The 18,421-nt window shown below is 47.5% G+C and overlaps 1 protein-coding gene across 1 annotated transcript in view; it reads left to right on the plus strand.

The window, feature by feature from the left end:
* The first annotated feature begins 284 nt into the window (after nt 1-284).
* traf3 (TNF receptor associated factor 3) overlaps nt 285-18,421 on the plus strand; it is a 78,251-nt gene continuing 60,114 nt past the window's right edge. Inside the window, exon 1 of the mRNA XM_033026478.1 lies at nt 285-986. The gene's annotated coding sequence lies outside the window, so the exon portion shown is untranslated. The remainder of the gene's footprint in view (nt 987-18,421) is intronic.

Here is an 18,421-nt window from a genome sequence, read left to right on the forward strand (position 1 = left end):
CCCCCCCCTCTCTCTCTCCCTCACACACACACACTCTCTCTCTCTCTCACACACACTCACACTCACACACTCTCTCTCTCCCTCACACACACTCTCTCTCTCACACACACTCACACTCACACACTCTCTCTCTCTCACACACACACACTCTCTCTCTCTCTCTCACACTCACACACAGCCAGTGCTAAAGTTGTGGCTTTAAAAAAAAACAGTATTTGACATGATGTTCTACACTGATCTTTCTCACAGCCCACGATTTCTCAATTTAACCGGAGCAGCTTCTTAAAGCGAGTGTGAGCAGTCACACACATGGCCATATTTGGCAACGCTCGCGTTTTGTAACACTGTGAATGGTGTGGTTTTTTTCGTAGTAAGGAACTGCAGATGCTGCTTTAAACCGGAGACAGACACAAAATGCTGGAGTAACTCAGCGGGTCGGGCAGCATCTGTGGAGGGAAGGAATGGGTGACGTTTCGGGTGGAGACCCTTCTGCAGGCTGGTGTGTTTTTTAGCAGGGTGGGAGCAATGGAAAGACTACATTTGGGGCGTTTGCAGAGGGAGGGGGAGATGGCGGGGCGCCTGCTGGTCGCAGTGAGAGCTGCTGCGGCGAAGCTTGTTTGTGGGGAAAAGGGGATTTCCAGCGGCGGAGGAGTGATATTGACTGAAGGGGCTTTCCAGTTGTCAGCCAGGATCGCAGGGAGACAGAGAGACACAGAGAGACAGAGAGACACAGAGAGACACAGAGACAGAGAGACAGAGACAGAGGAACAGAGGAACAGAGGAAGACAGCAGCGCTGTGAAACTGACATGGGTGATTTCAGCAGCGCAGTGTGAGCCGGCTGTAGCTGACACCATGGCAGCGCTCAACCCCAGCGCTTCTCGTCCACGAGTTCCCCCGCAGGAGCCGCTCCCCGCCCGGACTCCCCGCGACGTTGACCCGGCGGCGGCGGCCAGAGGAGCAGCGGATGAGAGAGGCACTGACCACGGTGCGTACCGGCCCGGCCCGGCCCGGCACAGAGAGAGGGAGAGTGGGACAGGGAGGGAGGGACCGGCCCGACCCGACCCGACCCGATCCAGGGTCACCGCGCAGCGGCCCGCACACCCGGTACACTTCCCAACCCTCTCCCCCCCCCCCCCCTCTCTCTCACTCTCTCTCTTCCCTCCCCCTCTTCCCCCCCCCTCTTCTCCCCCCCTCTTCTCCTCCCCCCTCTTCCACCCTCTTCCTCCCCCCCCTTCTCCTCCCCCCCTCTTCTCCCCCCCCTCTCTCTCTCTCCCCCCCCCTCTTCTCCCCCCCTCTTCTCCTCCCCCCTCTTCTCTCCCCCCCTCTCCCTCTCTCTCCCCCCTCTTCCTCCCCCCCTCTTCCTCCCCCCCTCTTCTCCTCCCCCCCTCTTCTTCTCCCCCCCTCTTCTCCCCCCCCCCTTCTTCCTACCCCCCCTCTTCCTACCCCCCCTCTTCTCCCCCCCCTCTTCTCCCCCCCCCTCTTCCCCCCCTCTTCACCCCTCCCCCCTCTTCCTACCCCCCCCCCTCTCCTCCTTCTTCCCCCCCTCTTCTCCCTCCCGCCCCTCTTCCCTCCTCTCCCCCCCCTCTCCTCTCCCCCCCCCCTCTCTGCCCCCCCCCCCCCTGGCCCTGTGTAGTGTGGTCAGGGTCTGAGACACACCCAGTGAATGATCCCTGACACAGACTTTTGTAAATGCTCCATGGCACTTTATTGTTGCCATGTACCCTGGACAATCGAATCCCTTTTCTTGCAGACCGTTCAGTAAATAGCTTAGAGAGACACAAAAAGCTGCAGTAACTCGCAGTCAGTAGCATCATTGGAGTCTGAAAAGGGTCTCGACCCGAAACGTCACCTATTGCTTTTCTCCAGAGATGCTGCCTGCCCCGCTGAGTTACTCCAGCATTTTGTGTCTATCTCTGGACAACGTGGATAGGTGACGTTTCATGTTGGGACCCTTCTTCAGACCAAGGAAGGACTCAGAGTGCTGGAGTAACACAGGGGGTCAGGCAGCATCTGTGGAGAACATGGATAGGTGACGTTTCACACAGTGCTGGAGTAACTCAGCGGGTCAGGCAGCATCTGTGGAGAACATGAGTAGGTGACGTTTCACACAGTGCTGGAGTAACTCAGCGGGTCAGGCAGCATCTGTGGAGAACATGGATAGGTGATGTTTCACAGAGTGCTGGAGTAACTCAGCGGGTCAGGCAGCATCTGTGGAGAACATGAGTAGGTGACGTTTCACAGAGTGCTGTGATGTAATCTGGGTCTCTGGCGAGTGTGTTAGATGCTCTACCTGTGAGTTAGTGGCTCTACCTGCTGCGCTTAATATCCCAGTCAACTTGATCACTAACCAGGAAGCTTGGTGAGAATGTGCGTGTCTATAGATTCTGGAGCACGGGCAGGATGTGGTAGTTTCCGTGTGAATAAGTAAATTTCTCCTGGGTTCACGAGTAGACACGATGAACACAGACAGCAGGGTCTCCACCCGAAACGTCACCCATTCCTTCTCTCCAGAGATGCTGCCTGTCCTGCTGAGTTACTCCAGCTTTTTTGTGTCTACCTTCGGTGTAAACCAGCATCTATCCGCAGTTCCTTCCTACACATTTCACTGTGACGATATTTAGCTGTAATAGTGGGGAACGCGCGTGGAACTTTAACCCAATATGAGTCATCGGCTTCAGGTGAGACCATTGGAAGGAAACAAACAGACTGGGTAACATATCAGAAACAATTCTGCAGATATTCAGATTAAACCCGAAGGCAGAGAGTGCTCAGATGTGTCATTTGCCATTTTACCGTTGCTTTCCATGATCTTTGACTTTTCTGATTATTATTCAGCCGTGTGTAATAATCGCAGGGAAACATTTGAAGACTCAAAATATTTTTTGACTGTGACGTGCACACTGTCATATTGCTACAGACTTTTATAAAAAAAACATTGCAAAACTCTTGCAAAAGGTCACCCCACCTCTCGTCTTTCTGGGACTAATTTCTGTCGGGGTTGTGGCTAAGATTTCTTTCCAAAATTGACTATTTTTAATTTTAAATCTTCACTGATCTGCAGATACGGGGGAATAGGTCGGTTTGGTGTTAGAATAACACAATGGTAAATCGTAAGTATTTACTGAAGAGATACCATTATAATGGACAGAGCTACCTTGTAGGAATTTTATAAGTAGTTTATAACAATGAGAATAAAATTAATTGTTTGTTACTGTTGGTGGAACTTTGTAGAAGACACCCATCCACATTTACTTTAGTTTAGTTTAGTGATACAGCGCGGAAACAGGCCCTTTGGCCCACCGAGTCTGTGCCGACCAGCGATCCCCGCACACTAACACTATCCTACACACACAATTTGCAATTATACCAAGCCGATTAACCTACAAACCTGCATGTCTTTGCAGTGTGGGGGGGAAACTAGAACACTCTGAGAAAATCCACGTGGTCATAGACAATAGACAATAGGTGCACGAGTAGGCCATTTGGCCCTTCGAGCCAGCACCGCCATTCAATGTGATCATGGCTGATCATAAGGAGAAAGTACAAACTCTGTACAGACAGCACCCGTAGTCAGGATCGAACCCGGGTCTCTGGCCCTGTGAGGCAGCAACTCCACCACTGCTATCTCGGCCATTTAGTGGCAGGAAAATTAAATCGTTAAATAGTGTCGTTTATTGTCACGTGTACCATGATACAGTGAAAAACTTTTTGTTGCGTACTATCCAGTCAGCGGAAAGACAATACATGATTACAATCAAGCCGTCCACAGTGTACAGGTACAGGATAAAGGGAAATAGCTGTTTGTCGGAGTGGTATCAAATGGCCTAAGATTATTATTTTTAATTGAATATATATTTTGAACAATAATAATATAAGCGTGAGTATAAATGAGCAGAGCGCTGGCTAAGTGATGTACCTCCCAGGAAATTGCAGACTTAGTGAATTACCTTTTTAAAAAGAAAATGCATCGTAATTAATATTAGCATTTTAAATAGAGTTATACAGCATGGAAACAGGCCCTTCGGCCTAACTTGCCCACACCGACCAACATGCCCTTCTACACTAATCCCACCTGCACATATCCCTCTAAACCTGTCCTATCCATGTACCTGTCTAACTGTACAGTGCTTGCAGCGGCAGAGACCCGGGTTCGATCCCGACTATGGGTGCTGTCTGTACGGAGTTTGTACGCTCTCCCCGTGACCATGTGGGTTTTCTCCGAGATCTTCGGTTTCCTCCCACACTCCAAAGACAGGCAGGTTTGTAGGACAATTGGCTTGGTATAAGTGTAAACCGTCCCTAGTGTGTGTCGGGCAGTGTTAGTGTGCGGGGATCGCTGGTCGCTGTGGACTCGGTGGGCTGAAGGGCCTGTTTCCACGCTGTATCTCTAAACTAATGTAAATGTGGATGGGTGACGTTTGTGGTCCAGATCTTTGTTCAGTGCTGGAAAGACACAAGAGGTCAGGCAGCATCTGTGTGGGGTGAACAAGAAGCAATGTGTCAGACTGAAGTCCCATCACCAAAAGTGGAATCTCTGGAGTTTCTGGATCTCGGTTCCAACAAAGGATCTTTACACTTGAATCATAAATGTTATATTTTACATTCCGGTTGCTCTGATATTGAGAGAGTCGAATAACACTGTAGGTGGTGATGATGAGAAGGTTGTTAGTGAATGAGGCAGAGTGAAAAGGATGTGACTACAGTGGTATTACACAACTCTCATCGGAGAGAGTTGTCCTGTTTACGACCATTGTGGCCTCCACCTTTCCGTGATCGCGGCTGGTCTTTGCATATCTCAAGTTCACTTGTCCTGCAGGCCTTCGATATCTCTTGTTTCCCTCTCCACTGACTCTCAGTCTGAAGACGGTTCCCCACCCTTCAACAAAGCTGACAAGTGTCTGAAGAAGGGTCTCGACCCATTCCTTCCCTCCAGAGATGCTGCCTGTCCCGCTGAGTTACTCCAGCTTTTTGTGTCTCTCTTCTGTGTAAAGGATGTTTAACTTGGGTCCTAGCAGATGTGTAGTGAAGTGGTCAGTGTACATGCCACACGTGGACTCTAGTGCTGGCAAGGGTGTGAATGTCAAAGGTGATTGCTGGTCACCTTATCCAGATTTGTGTGTTGGTTTTTGAGCTAACACAAGACTGTACAATGGTTATATGGTTATATGTACAACATGAGGTGGTACCTAGATACCACTAATAGAGGAGAAAAATAAGGGAACGTTAACTTTCTCCACTCACCCCGTGATGGCTCCAAGGGTTGAGGATGTTTCCTGTCAGATAGAACCACATTCATGCCTTGCTGATGTAAATCTTTCACCTGAGATGTTGTGTTTGAGTTCTACTTTTGGCAAAGATTGTAACTGTTGACTAAAAATATGAGGAATGTAAATCGTAGAATATGTTTGTGGCACAGCGGAGGCCATTCGGCCCCTCTGTGCCTGTGCTGGTCATAATAGGAGCTTGTTGGGTTAACGCTGCCTGCCAGTGCTGACTACACCAGGTGTGTTTAAAGTGATGGGCAGTATTAGTTGTGTCTGGATTTCACATAGCAGGTCCCAGCAGCGTGGTGTAGGTCTCTGAATCTCCCCTAGAATTCCCCTCATTACTTGATTTGGAGACCTTCTGCTTCTGGCTGTTCTGCCGGTAGAGTTGCTGCCTCACAGCGCCAGAGACCAGGGTTCAATCTTGACCTCTGCTGCTGTCTGTGCGGTGTTTGCACGTTCTCCCTGCAGAGCTGCCAACTGAGCGTGAGACTCAAGAGCATTGAGCGTGAGACTCAAGCATTTCGCCCAATTCTCACGCTCTGCCGTGAGAAATTCTGTGATCAACAAGAATTTCAAAACTAATATCAACTGCATGTGTTGGAGAGCCGGGACGAGGGAGGGATAGAAGCAGAAGCAGCGGCGGGGGAAGATGCGGATGGGGAGCTGGGGCTGGCGAGTATTTCCTGCGCTGGCGAGTGGCTCGCTGCAGCTCTGGCCATGGAGCAGCCTGAGTGCAAGAGTCCCGGGTCATTGGAAGCATTGCGCCGCTGTCGTGAGAGTCTCTGTGCCGAATTCACCCTGATGGACCAGGCTGTAGCTCAGTGCATCCTGGAGGACAACCAGTGGCTGCTGGAAGTAGGTACCAAGCACTGGGTAGAAGCGGTGGAAGATAGTGGCCTTCAAATGGGGGTGGTTGGGGAAAGCATCCTGCTTGCCTGCTAGATTTTCACTTACTGTAACTGCAGGGAAAATGTTCCCGATTTTGGGGGAGTTCAGAACCAGGGGTCATAGTTTAAGAATAAGGGGTAGATAAGGACTGAGATAAGGACAAAATCTCTTCACCCAGAGAGTTGTGAATCTATGGAATTCTCTGCCACAGACGGCAGTGCAGGCCAATTCACTGGATGTTTTCAAGAGAGAGTTACATTTAGCGCTTGGGGCTAGCGAAATCAAGGGATATGGGGAAAAACAGGAAAGAGGTACTAATTTTAGATGTACAGCCATGATCATATTGAATGGCAGTGCTGGCTCGAAGGGCCGAATGACCTATTCCTGCACCTATTTTCTATGTTTCTATGCTTGAATATATGGCAATAAAACTCGACCACTTGATTTTGAAGCATTCATGCATGGTGGACGTATAATGTAGTCATAGAGTGATACAGTGTGAAAACAGGCCCTTCGGTGCAACTTGCCCACACCCGCCAACATGTCCCAGCTACGCCACCTGCTTTTGGTCCATATCCCTCAAACCTGTCCTATCCATGTATCAGTCTAACTTTTTCTTAAATGTTGGGATAGTCCCTGCCTCAACTACCTCCGCCAGCATCTTGTTCCATACACCCACCACCCTTTGTGTGGATAAAGTTACCCCTTAAAAATACTTCAAACAAAAAACATTGAAATCATACTTCTACAATGCACTAAAACATGATTTTAATATATCAAATTTCAAAAAGTCCCTACCGTGGAAGGGGGACACCCCCCCTCCCACACCATCCCCCCACTCGGTCAGTCTACTGCCTCGCTGGGTACCCCCAAAGCCAGTGATCAGTGGCTCACTCACCCCCCCCCCCACCTTCAAAAACGCTCTGTGGCCCTTGGTTCAGACAGAGGGCACTGCCAGATGTGAGCGGGGAACTGAGGCCAGTTATCCGTGATGTCTGGATCCCAATGCTCAGCGCTTCGTGTTTCGTAGTTGACTAATGTTATTGATTTGTAATTAGCCTGATTTGTAATTAGTTGACAAAACCTTAATTTATTAATCTGGAATATCCAGGGGGATGGGATAAGTGTAATATTGAAATGGCATGCAAGGTGTCAGGCTGTCTGTCACAACATACAGCCCCAATAACCCCCGATAAGGCCCTGCCCCACTTACGTATCCTTGGCACGCAAATTACGCGACCTCGTAGTCGCGTTGAGGCGCACAGGCATCGTGTGCCCGCATGGGGCCGGTCCCACTGAGAAGCGCGGAGGGGTATGGAGTTGTGCGCAGTATCGCGCGGCGTCCTGGATTTTGTACTGAACGAAATCTTCGCGCGCCACCGGCCTGTCGGCCCACATACGCACGCAGGCGTATTGCAGTCGCACGCAAGCGTCTTGATGTCGTACGCGTAGCGCGTGGCGTTGCATGATGATGTCACCGCGCGACGCCGTGCGACGACCAAAATCAGTCTGCCCGCCCTTCTCGTGTCAGTAATAAAAGCGTGCGCGATTTGAAAATCCTCACCGCACTCACCGCGTTTCTTGCCACCGACTCAGTGCCTGTTCAGCAATGATAGTTTCAGGACCTATCTCAACACAATTAAGTAGAGTTATGAACATCAATTTTAACATGTAGGATAGATCTTGCTAGCTAATGCCAGTACTTAAAAAGCTGGAGGTCCAAGATGCATGTATTCCCTCCACGTATATCCTAAACTCAATGACTGATTTGGAATGCTGAATGTAGAAACAAGGAAAAAAGAACAAAGAGCTCAACAGGTCATCCTCAGCATTGTTTCTCCCTAAGCAAACGCCATCAAAAAATGATTCACTGTTCATCCATCTCATTGCTTTCTATGTGTAGTAAGGAACTGCAGATGCGGGTTTAAAATGAAGATAGACACAAAAAGCTGGAGTAACTCAGCGGGTCAGACAGCATCTCTGGAGAAAAGGAATAGGTGACGTTTTGGATCATGACCCTTCTTTTGTTTCTTGTTGTTCTGTATCTGTATCTCTTCCATGATGATCATGGAATAACAGCCTGCAACCCCCTTTATGTGCGTAAACGACATCACGCGCTGTGTGACGCATGGAGATGCGCGAAGGTTGTGTGACCTTCCGTCCTGTCGCACCAATCGCAAGCAAGTGGGACAGGCCCTTTACTCCGTTCAGTTAAATATTGGGAAGGTAGCACTATTGTCATTTGCCACTCAACTATTATGTTTGATTACCTCACTGACTATTTCTAACCCCCCCCCCCCCCCCAAATTTCCTTGACAGGTTGAATAGAAATGTCCCCAATCTCGTTTTATTAATTGAACACGTAGATGAGCACCCTTAAGGAGTGTAATCAGATGGAAACTGATTCAGATGCGATGTTTAAGAGCTTGTTCAAAGAAGGGGCATATTTTAAATGAGTGACAGAGATACCTGCAGGGGAATGTGTGAGGCGGTTATTATTTGTCTTTAGTTTTAGCTTGAACCAGGACATCTGAAAATTTAAAGTTTAATATAGTAATTGTGCTGATACTGACTCCAACCAACCACATAATGAATATCATCCATTCTGGAGGTTTTATTTTTCTGATGCCATTTAAGCTCACTTGGATTTCAATCACTTCAATGTAAAAATAATTGGGAATGGGGAGCATTGGAACAAAAATTTGCCCTTGGTACATCTTAAAAAACTTACAAAATTCTTAAGGGGTTGGACAGGCTAGATGCAGGAAGATTGTTCCCGATGTTGGGGAAGTCCAGGACAAGGGGTCACAGCTTAAGGATAAGGGGGAAATCCTTTAAAACCGAGATGAGAAAAGCTTTTTTCACATCTCTGGAACTCTCTGCCACAGAGGGTAGTTGAGGCCAGTTAATTGGCTATATTTAAGAGGAAGTTAGATGTGGCCCTTGTGGCTAAGGGGATCAGAGGGTATGGAGAGAAGGCAGGTACGGGATACTGAGTTGGATGATCAGCCATGATGATATTGAATGGCGGTGCAGGCTCGAAGGGCCGAATGGCCTACTCCTGCACCTAATTTCTATGTTTCTATGTTTCTATGTTAACTGTAATATAATAATGTATGCACGTTGGTAGGTGCAATCAAAACAAAGGTCTTTTTTATCATTGTTGTGTTATGAATACCAGAGAAAATATTATGTACTCTCAAGATCACATTAAATAGAATATTATTGCTTAAATATATATTGTTATTGGACTTTGCATTTCAGAAAAGTCCCAGGTGAGAGGAAGACAGCAAAATACTGAAAATATTGGGGGTGAAAATGACTTCAGAACAGTTTGTTAGAAAAATGAAGGAAATGGTAACAGAATACTTATACAGCTGAGTGAGTATAATTTTATGGATGAGAAATTGTGTTCCACCAATTGATGACTTTGACAAAGTAACTAGCATGTTAGATAACAAGGAAGCCAATGGATGTAGCAAATTTAGTTATCCATAATTTGGTCCTTGAAGTGCCGCATAAAAGATTACCGCATTAGATAAGCACCTGTGGACTTGAACGTAATAGGTTAAGTCCAGGGGGTCAGATATGGGGCTTTATGTGTGGGCCAGATATATTGTCAGTGCAGAAGGGCTCGGAGCAAGGCCATGTGTGCATCCAGAGTCAAGGTCTGGAATAGTTCTAGGTGTGCAGTCAAAGCTGGGACAATGGGAGTGTTCAGCACTGGGAACCTAAGCAGGTAAGCAACTATGATCAGGGTAGAATAGGGGGCCAGGTGTAAGGCTGGAATTAGAGAAGGTATGCAACTGGAGTCAGGGTCAGGAATAGTACCAGGTGTGCAGTGACCTAGGTTGGTCAACATGGGCCAAGTGCTTGAATATAATCTGATTTCCATACATGAAAACACTAAGATCATTCATGTGCTGCACCTGAACAGAGCATGGCTCTACTGTGGAATGTAATTTTGCCTAACCTTATTCATAGCTAATCCAATTTAAAGCATAAATATTGCATTCAAGTATGTTAAAAGACTATCTACGGTAAACAATACAATAGATGTATTTTTATCAATCGTGCACCAGATTCCACAATTTCAAGCTGAGAAATGCAAAAACTCCGTACCAATGTTCGCTACACCCCCTTGGGCTTGGTCTCTCGCAATTTCTCACTCCCAACTCTCACCCAATGTTGGCAGTCCTGTCCCTGTGACCGCCTTGGTTTCCTCCCGCACTCCACAGACGTGCGGGTTTGTAGGTTAATTGGCTTCTGTAAATGATCCCTGGTGTGCAAGATTAGTTCACCTTTGTAACAGTTCCTCTCATGTGTAGGGTGGATGAGAAAGTGGGATATCACGCAACTGGTGTGAACAGGTGATTGATGTGTGGACTGAGGGACCTGTATCCATGCTGCATTTCTAAACTAAACCAAAAAATATTGCTATATTCTTCAGCACGGTGGTTGTGATTTTTAAGTAGTTTTGTATGTAAGAGATTTACTCTAAAATACTTTAGTGCAGATGAGAATTTCAAGTAACTGCTGATCTGCGGTGAGCATGGAATATCCTCTAGTGAAAGGGATGCATGGCATTGGAATGGCAGCAGCAAGGTAGATTGCAACGTTTAAGAAGCATTTAGACTGCTACATGGATAGGACAGGTTTAGAAGGACACGGTATGTGATGGGATTAGTGTAGTTGGGACATGTTGGTCGGTGTGGGCAAGTTGGGCCGAGGGTCCTGTTTCCATGCTTTATCTCTCTATAATTCTAGTTCAGTTTAATAATGTCACGTTAGTAAGGTACAGAGAAAAACGTTTTTGTTGTATGCTATCCATTCTCCGAAAAGACAATACACGATTCAATCAAGCCGTCCACAGTGTACAGATACAGGATAAAGTGAAAGTCCTTGATTAAAGTCTGATTAAAGATAGTCTGAGGATCTCCAATGAGGTAGATGGGAGGTCAGGACTGCTCTCTAGTTGGTGGTGGGATGGTTCAGTTGCCTGATAACAGCTGAGAAGAAACTGCCCCTGAATCTGGAGGTGTGCATTTTCACACTTCTGTACCTCTTGCTTGATGGGAGAGGGGAGAAGAGGGAGTGAGCGGGGTGAGACTGGTCCTTGATTAGGAAGAGAGGTTGGTTTGTGTGATGGAACTCCCCTCTGGAACTCCCTGCCACAGAGGGTAGTCGAGGCCAGTTCATTGGCTATATTTAAGAGGGAGTTAGATGTGGTCCTTGTGGCTAAGGGGATCAGAGGGTATGGATAGAAGGCAGGTACGGGATACTGAGTTGGATGATCAGCCATGATCATATTGAATGGCGGTGCAGGCTCGAAGGGCCGAATGGCCTACTCCTGCACCTAATTTCTATGTTTCTATGGTCTTCACTGGATGTGTCATAAGGAACTGCAGATGCTGGTTTAAACTGAAGATAGACACGAAAAGCTGGAGTAACTCAGCGGGACAGGCAGCATCGCTGGAGAAAAGGAATAGATGACGTTTTGGGTCGAGACCCTTCTTCAGACCTTTACTGGGTAATGGTTATGACCCAAACATTCCCTGTGGCATCAATTTGAATAATTTGCATGCTAAATACTGGAATGAAATATTCTCACCCTATCTTAATCACATCCGATACTTTGACCAAAGACTCTGTGCGTCTACCTGCTCTTTCCCTCTCATGATGTTGTTCAAGATCAATTAAGTTGTCTGTCCTCACATTAAAAAGTGCATTTTAGCTGGGTAATATCAGCGAAGGTTCGGCCAGTGCCTACGCTGGTGAAGGTGTTGTTGGACTTAAGGGCCTGTCCCACTGTACGAGTTTACCCAAGAGCTCTCCCAAGTTTAAAAAAAAAATCAAACTCGTGGTAAGTACGTAGAATGTACGTCGGAGCTCGTGGGTGTCTCGTAGCGGCTCGTAACGCTAACGGCAGGTACTCGTGAAGTTTTTTCAACAGTGTGAAAAATTTTCAAGAGTAAAAAAATACTCGTGATGAAGTACCACGAGTTTGATTTTTTTTAAACTCGGGAGAGCTCTTGGGTAAACTCGCATCATGGGACAGGGGCTAAAGACATGGTTTGTGCTGGTGTAGGTGAGGCGGACAACCTCATGTAGTCTAGGAAGCAGGAGAATCGTGTAGCATCATAACTGCTACTCTTGAGTTGAAATGCTTCAAGACGCTTCTTCATGCGAGGACAGGCAGACAACTGCATTGATCTTGTAGAGGTGATCAACATCATGAGAGGAGTAGAAGCACAGAGGCTCTGGCCCAGAGTGGGGGAAATGGGAACCAGAGGACATACGTTTATTGTGAGAGGGGAAAGATTTCAAGGAATCTGTGGGGTAACTTTTCTCTGCAAAGGGTGGTGGGTGTATGGGACGAGCTGCCGGAGGAGGTCGTTGAGGCAGGGACTATTGCAATGTTTATGAAACAGTAAGATAGGTACGTGGATAGGACAGGTTTGGATGGATATAGAGCAGACGTGGGGAGGTGGGACCAGTGTGGATGGGGCATGTTGGTCAGTGTGGCCAAGTTGGGCTGAAGGGCCTTTTTCACACTGTATCACTCTATGCAGCAGTTGAAAGAGAAATGATACAAAGTGCTGGAGGAACTCAGCGGGTCAGGCAGCATCTGTGGAGAACATGGATAGGTGACGTTTCACAGAGTGCTGGAGTAACTCAGCGGGTCTGGCATTCTCCAGAGATGCTGCCTGACCCGTTGAGTTACTCCAGCACTTTGTGTGTATCTTTCATGTCTTCAGTTTAGTTTAGTGTAGAGATACAGCGCAGAAACAGGCCCTTCGGCCCACCAAGTCCGTGCCGACCAGCGACCACGGCACGTTAACGCTACCCTACACACACTAGGGACAATTTATATTTATACCAAGCCAATTAACCTACAAACCTGTGCGTCTTTGGAGTGTGGGATGAAACCGGAGCAGCTGGGAAAACGCACGCAGGTCACGGGGAGAACGTACAAACTCAGTACAGACAGCACCCGTAGTCAGGATCAAACCTGGGTCTGTGGCGCTGTGAGGCAGCAACTCTACCTCTGCACCACCGTGCCGCACCAATCTGTATCTTTGTTTCCCTTCCCATGGACTTCCCATATCTATAGTTATATTTTAATATGGATTATGAATGGTTTTGATGGAGGGGAGGAAACAGCGCGGGTGAATTTCGAGGAGTTCTGCGTGTAAAAGCTGCCAGTATTGTCACGAGTAGCAATGATAGTTGTGTGGTTCCTTGTGTGGGATTAGCGTGAGTGGCAGAGATCAGTAGGTAGGCTTTCTGTCAGACATGAGACAGGCAGGAGAAGCAGCAACGAGGGAACTGCAGCTTGACAAATAAATTGCATGCTTTGTTTGAAATTTACGAGGACCATCACAGAATGGGTTCTGCACAACAGAAGATAGACTAATGTTCTATAGAGGGACTAGTAGTGTTTCAGGGACTTGTTGGTCGGCATGGGCAAGTTGGGCCGAAGGGCCTGTTTACACACTATATCCGAACTAGGGAAAGATTGAAATAGAAGCTTTTTAAAAATAACAACATGGCATTTGACCTAACAAAGGTAGACACAAAATGCTGGAGTAACTCAGCGGGTCAGGCAGCATCTCTGGAGAAAACGAACAGGTGACGCTTTGGGTCAGGACCCTTTTAGACTAAAGTCAGACTGCTTTTGAACGGGAGCACCCGGACAAACCCCACGCGGTCATGGGGAGCCCGGATTGTACCCGGGGCTCTGGCGCTGTGAGGCTGTGCCACTGTGCCAGTCTGAGGAAGGATTCTGTTATGAAAAGTCACCCATTCCTCTTCTCCAGAGACGCTGCCTGGCCCGCCGAGTTACTCCAGCACTTTGTGTCTCATCTTCAGTATAAACCAGCACCTGCAGTTCCTTCCAACATTCAGGAACCATGAGACCAGCCCCTCTTCCCAGCACCATCCCCAGAGCTCTGCGTTGGTTTTTCCTTTCAGAAACTTATCCGGCCTTTTGCGACAGCATTTCAACCTGCTGTTACTACCCTGTCTGCAAATACTCCCAGCGAGGGGGGAAATACTGTTCTCTTTCTAGATCTGTACAGGTTTCAGGCAGGACGGTGAAACAGAAGCAAGGATAGTTCAGTTTAGTTTATTGGCACGTGTACCGAGGTACAGTGAAAAGCTTTTTTGTTGCGTGCTATCCAGTCAGCAGAAAGACAAAACATGATTACAATCGAGCCATTTACAGTGTACAGGTACAGGATAAAGGGAATAACGTTCAGTGCAAGATAAAGTCCGATTAAAGATAGTTTGCGGGTCACCAATGAGGTAAATAGTAGTTCAGCACTGGTTGTGGTAGGATGATTTAGTTGCCTGGTAACGGATGGGATGAAACTGTCCCTGAATCTGGAGGTGTGTTTTCACATTTCTACACATTTTGCCTGATGGGGAAAGCCCTTGCCTCAGAGGGTGGTGGAGGCCGGTTCTCTGGATAATTTCAAGAGAGAGTTAGATAGGGCTCTTGAAGATAGGGGATATGGGGAGAAGGCAGGAACGGGATACTGATTGGGGATGAATGGCCTACTCCTGCACCTATTGTCTATTGTCTTTGAAACGCTCTTTGTCAAAGAGAGGTGGAAACAAGGTCTTTAAACGTTTGTAGGGTAGAGATTGATGGAGCACACCACCCTGGCCATGCTGTCATCTCATTCCTGCCATTGGGAATGTGGTACAGGAGTCTGGAAACGGACATCCAGGTTCAGGAACAGCTTCTTGTATTCACTGGAGTTTAGACTTGTATTCACTGGAGTGAGGGGGGATCTTATAGAAACATATAAAATTATAAAAGGACTGGACAAGCTAGATGCAGGAAAATTTTTCCCAATGATGGGCGAGTCCAGAACCAGGGGTCACAGTCTTAGAATAAAGGGGAGGTCATTTAAGACTGAGGTGAGAAAAAACTTTTTCTCCCAGAGAGTTGTGAATTTATGGAATTCCCTGCCAGTGGAGGCCAAGTCACTGGATGGATTTAAGAGAGCGTTAGATAGAGCTCTAGGAGCTAGTGGAATCAAGGGATATGGGGAGAAGGCAGGCACGGGTTATTGATAGGGGACGATCAGCCATGATCACAATGAATGGCGGTGCTGGCTCGAAGGGCCGAATGGCCTCCTCCTGCACCTATTTTCTATGTTTCTATTGTCTTTGAAACTATCAAAGAGTGGTGGAAACAAGGTCTTTAAACGTTTGTAGGGCAGAGATAGATGGAGCACACCATATAACCATATAACAATTACAGCACGGAAACAGGCCATCTCGACCCTTCTAGTCCGTGCCGAACACGTATTCCCCCCTAGTCCCATATACCTGCGCTCAGACCATAACCCTCCATTCCTTTCCCGTCCATATAACTATCCAATTTATTTTTAAATGATGAAAACGAACCTGCCTCCACCACCTTCACTGGAAGCTCATTCCACACAGCCACCACTCTCTGAGTAAAGAAGTTCCCCCTCATGTTACCCCTAAACTTCTGTCCCTTAATTCTTAAGTCATGTCCTCTTGTTTGAATCTTCCCTACTCTCAGTGGGAAAAGCTTATCCACGTCAACTCTGTCTATCCCTCTCATCATTTTAAAGACATCTATCAAGTCCCCCCTTAACCTTCTGCGCTCCAAAGAATAAAGCCCTAACTTGTTCAACCTTTCTCTGTAACTTAGTTGCTGAAACCCAGGCAACATTCTAGTAAATCTCCTCTGTACGCTCTCTATTTTGTTGACTTCCTATAATTAGGCGACCAAAATTGTACACCATACTCCAGAATTGGCCTCACCAATGACTTGTACAATTTTAACATTACATCCCAACTTCTATACTCACCACCCTGGCCATGCTGTCATCTCATTCCTGCCATCGGGAATCTGGAAACTGACATCAAGGTTGAGGAACAGCTCCTTCCCAACACCCATCGGACATTACTCACGGCATGATGTAATTACACTAGTAATTTTGGGCTTGGTTGTGTTATTTTTGGCACTAAATTGTTTTTTTTATTTATAGAAGTTTTTTTAATGTGTGTTTATTATATTATCAACCCAGTGGTATGATTATTAAATTCTCTAACTTCAAGTAACCCTTGCATTCCCTCTTTCTCCGTCCCTTCCCACACTTAAGCCGTACCAGCTTCAAAGTCATCTTGTTGAGCCTCATTGTTCTCCCTTCGGCCACAGTTAACAATGGCCTGTTTCCTTCATCATCGTTACGTTTTTGCATATCTTTTCTTCATTTGTTCTACATCTCTCTATATCACCATCTATATCTCTCGTTTCCCTTTCCCCCCGACTCTCAGTCGGAAGAAGGGTCTCGACCCGAAACGTCACCTATTCTTTCTCTCCAGAGATGCTGCCTGACCCGCTGAGTTACTCCAGCATTTTGTGTTTATCAAAGGAGTACTTAAAGGAGTACAGGCCTGTTGTGCTGCGCCAAGTACGAATGTTATTGCTCCGTTTTGGTGTGTATAACAGTAAAGCAATCTTTACTCTTGACCAAAGGAAGCAACCATGTTAGCTGAGGTTGGGTGGACAGGTTGCATGCCTGCAGTTTCAATAGAGGAAGCATGATGGGGATCTGATAACTGGGAATAACTTGCAGAAAGGTTCCAGCAACAGTGCAGCCACTGTATGTGTACAACATCACTGAAGATTATTAGTATTTGTTATTAGTTACTATTGTCACAGGCAATGCAGTACAATGATTGCTATATCAGCAGATCTTGCCATACATGAGGTAGGTAGTGCAAAAGAGAAAATAAACACTTTGGTTTAGTTTATTGTCACGTGTACCGAGGTACAGTGAAAGCCTTTTTTGTTGCGTGCTATCCAGTCAGCAGAAAGACCCGGTGGCTCAGCACTTCAACTCCCCCTCCCATTCCGTATCCGACCTCTCTGTCCTGGGCCTCCTCCATGGCCAGAGTGAGCACCACCGGAAATTGGAGGAACAGCACCTCGTATTCCGCTTGGGGAGCCTGCATCCTGGGGTCATGAACATTGAATTCTCCCAATTTTGTTAGCCCTTGCTGTCTCTTCCCCTTCCCAGCTCTCCCTCAGCCCTCGGGCTCCTCCTCCTCCTTTTTCCTTTCTTCTCCCCCCCCACCCCCCATCAGTCTGAAGAAGGGTTTCGGCCCGAAACGTTGCCTATTTCCTTTGCTCCATAGATGCTGCTGCACCCGCTGAGTTTCTCCAGCATTTTTGTGTACCTTCGATTTTCCAGCATCTGCAGTTCCTTCTTAAACACTATACATGATTACAATCGAGCAGTCCACAGTGTACAGATACAGGATAAAGAGAATAACGTTTAGAGCAAGATAAAGTCCAGTAAAGTCCGATTAAAGATAGTCCGAGGATCTCAAATGAGGTAGATGGGAGGTCAGCGCTGCTCTCTAGGTAGGATGGTTCAGTTGCCTGATAACAGCTGGGAAGGAACTGTCCCTGAATCTGGTGGTGTGCGTATTCAGTAGCGTTCAGCAGTGCGAGAGGAGAGAATACTGCAGAATATAATGTTACGGCAACCTTGAAAGTGCTGGTTCATAAACAAAATTGCAAAAGACGCAACGAGGTAGAGTGGACGATCTGTATCACGTCAGCATTCAAGAATGGTGGTCGATTACGTAAAGGGGAGATGCAACGTGACTGGAAGTGGCGGCGCTGTTGACAGCTGCAGCTCGCCTGCAGTCCATCTGTTTTTACTTTTTGTTTTTTGTTTTCTTCTGTCCTGTTTTAGTTAAATGTTAGTTTATTAGGTTGTGTATGTGTGTGGGGGGATGGGGGGTGAAACATGTTTTTTGCCTCTTCCTTTGGGGGAATGCGACTTTTTCTTGTCGTATCCCCCTTCTCTACCTCTGTCTGCGCTGAGGCCTAATGGCGGATTAGACTGCGACCGACCTCGAGGCTCCGGAGGCAGAGCCAGCCAGTACTTCGAGGCTGGCTGACTTCGGGCTGAGGCGGCAGCAGCGGCCCGACTCGGAGCTGAGGCGGCGTTCCGGCTTTCGGTGGTGGCCCGACTCGGAGCTGAGGCGGCGTTCCGGCTTTCGGTGGTGGCCCGACTCGGAGGCCCGACTTCGGAGGTTCGGCAGCGGGCCAGTGGACGACATCGTCGGGAGCTCGCAGGTCACAGGTTGGTGACCTGTTTTTCCGGAGCTCCCGCAACAACAGCTGCGTCCGCTGGACTGGAGGCCGGCATCTTCGGAAGCCTGGATCACCTCAGCGCAGAGGGAGAACAAGGAGGGAAGAGAC

This window comes from Amblyraja radiata, chromosome 9, assembly GCF_010909765.2.
Source record: "Amblyraja radiata isolate CabotCenter1 chromosome 9, sAmbRad1.1.pri, whole genome shotgun sequence".
In the NCBI taxonomy this organism is placed as follows: Eukaryota; Metazoa; Chordata; class Chondrichthyes; order Rajiformes; family Rajidae; genus Amblyraja; species Amblyraja radiata.